The sequence below is a fragment of the Rhipicephalus sanguineus genome, chromosome 11 (assembly GCF_013339695.2).
Source record: "Rhipicephalus sanguineus isolate Rsan-2018 chromosome 11, BIME_Rsan_1.4, whole genome shotgun sequence".
Taxonomy (NCBI): Eukaryota; Metazoa; Arthropoda; class Arachnida; order Ixodida; family Ixodidae; genus Rhipicephalus; species Rhipicephalus sanguineus.
The window spans coordinates 89,636,616-89,639,613 of NC_051186.1; positions in this window are offsets into that span (position 1 = coordinate 89,636,616).

Here is a 2,998-nt window from a genome sequence, read left to right on the forward strand (position 1 = left end):
CAATTACCATAGGCTGAGATTTTTTTTTAATCTTGTGAGGAGCGCTGGGTCTCTTTTCATTCACAGTGCTCAAAGTGTACATTAGGGACAGTGCGAAGCGATGGGTCACGTTACAAAGGCGAAAGCCTTGAATGCCTCATGAGACGCTGGCCTTGAAGAACTTGGCGTGTGGTACAAAGCGCATGTAACCTAATGTATTCACATAAAATTAGCGTTCGAGCCAGAATCGAACGCTGGTGTTCTGCGTGGCACTGAAGAATTTTAGCGCAGCGCCCCGCAGTGCGGTTCCCTGCCCACATGGGCAAAGACTTCCACTCCCAACAACCAAACCTCAACGAAACGGCTCATGACCGAGCGCGAGAGCTCACCCGCCGCGACGATCAATCAGCCACCGAAGAGCTGGGCCCAGACATACAGTTTAACGACCCCTTACTAACCTTCCACGAAATCACCTCTCACTACCGCAACAACAGAAGCCAATACCCATTACCACACACAAAGCTCGAACGTGCGCAAGCGGTAGCCTTTCGCATGCTACAAACGAGATCGTACCTATCACGGGGCTGACTGAGGCATTGACATAGACATCACTCCCCAATGCCCAGATTGAACTCTGTTGTTCACTCTCGCACATGCTACGGCAATGTCCCGCGTTCCCTCAGGGACCTCTCACCAGTGAGTCCGACTGGGAAGAGGCGCTCAGGAGCTCAGAGCTCCATCAACAAGTAAAGGCAGTCCAGAGGGCCCAAGAAGTGGCAGAACGCCATCACGTTCCCGCCCGGCTCGGGCGTAGCCTACGGTAGCGGCTGCTACGGTGTCTCCCCTGGATCCCCCGGCGGCCTAAACTCCTCAGGACCGATGAATAAAAGTTATTGACTGACTGACTGAGTGCCCCGCAGTGCTTGAAACCTACTTACAAGAAAGACCGTATACAGGCGTCATATTGGACAAGGAATCAATAACAGATGGGCATTCCACGCCGAACATCCTAGTTATTTTAGCGACCATCTGAAACGTTTTCGGTAAATACCGTGCTGATTATTTACACTGAGAACAGTGAATGCCTAGAATATTTCACACAGAAAAATAAACTGTCATGTGGGAGGCTTTTGAATTTCGCAGGATATCATCTTAGTGGCGATCACCAGAAAAATTGGGGAACCCTTAAGCTTCGCCTGAGTTGAACGCCATAGCGAAATCCGGCCCCTAGTGCGCACTTCAACCACAAAGTGCATACTTATTAATGAGTGATCTCACACACACAGGCACAAAGACACGCACAAGCGCGTGCGCGATGTATCTACAGGGTGTCCCAGCTATCACGCAGCACGATTGAAAAAAAGAGGACCGGCGTTACGCGAAGCAAACCTACTGAATATTGTTCCTAGTACACTGGGGTAGCCACTGCTATTTTTTTCGTTAATGATGTTTAATTAATTAGTAGTAATTATATTTGTAACTCGACAAGTACTCACCTAATTGTCAAAATGTCAATGAGACGTGTGTAGACATGTTCAAATGGCATCTAACTGCGCTACTTTCAACAACGTGCTATTTGCGCGCTCATTTTTTCCGCTTGATCAAGAAAGCCCGCGAAATATGAAGAGTGACACGTGACTAGACTGTTGCGCGCGTGAGCGCGCGTCGGGAACCAGCGCCCTCAAACAGGCTCCCTATGAAGTAGACAGTATCAAGGAAAAAATGCAGAAAGAAAAAAACAACGCATCGCCCTATCTGCCACTCCCGAGCCTAAGAAACGCACCGCTTGGTTTTACAGAGTAAGGCCTTAATCAGAACATATGCCGCGTTATCAATAAGAACAGTCGGCCGTGAGATATGGATGATTGCGGCGTACTGTCGAACGGAATGAATCCCAGAGAAATAGCACGCATATCGCTGGCGCCCGACCTGTACCCTAGCCAAAATGCGGAACGCTGTCTCTTGCAACGGACAACAGGCAAAGCGGTTGTTTGCAGTAAGCCTATTTGAGGGCGCTGGTTTCCTTTGCGGGTGGGAGCGTAGTCACGTGTTATTTTTCATATTTCGCGGGCTTTCTTTATCAGCCGGTAAAAATGAGCACGTAATTAGTACGTTGTTAAAAATTGCGCAGTTAGATGTCATTTGAACATGCCTACCCAGGCAGCACACAAGCTCGGGCCGATATTGGTTTTACGGCGGCTGTGCGCGGCCCCACCTCGGGCCAGCATTGCCAGCCTGGCGCCGACATCGGCGGGGCCGGTGACTTCTGCCGGCAAAATTGGCCCGATTTTGCCGCCTTTCAGCCGATGTTGGTCTTTCACCGGCAACATTGGGCCGAGTTATCCGGCCTTCTGCCGTCTTCCCGCCGATATCGGCTTAGCCGATTTCTTTCAGCGGCAACATTGGGCCGAGTTTGCCGGCGTTTTGCTGTTCTTCCGCCGATATCGGCTTAGCCGATGGCTTTAACCGGCAACATTGGGCCGTGTTAGCCGCCGTTTTGCCGTACTTTCGCCGATATCGGCTTAGCCGATGGCTTTCACCGGCAACATTGGGCCGAGCATGCCGTCATTCTGCCGTGCTTCAGCTGACATCGGCGGAGCCGATGGGTTATCGAAGATGTTGGAACTTTCTTGTCTCCCTTCAGACAGTTATACATGCCCTGTTGAGAACGTCCTCCTGCGTCGCGGCGCTCCAAAAGTCCTCGTCACCGACAGAGGTACGGCTTTTACGGCAGAGCTAACGCAAACCATCTTCAAAATAGAGCCACACAAGTCACCGACCGACATCACCCGAAGGCGAATGGCCTCACCGAGCGGCTAAATGAAGCCCTCGCCGACATGCTGGCAATGTACTGCACGTACGTCGAACACATGACATGGGACGCCATAATATCTTCCGCACATAACCTGAAGTTAACACGGCAGTGTAAGAAATGGCGCACATATGACGCCGTTCAATCTAGTTGACGGAAGCCCCTCAACGATGCTGGACGCCGTGTTGCCGGCCGTCAGTGACGAGA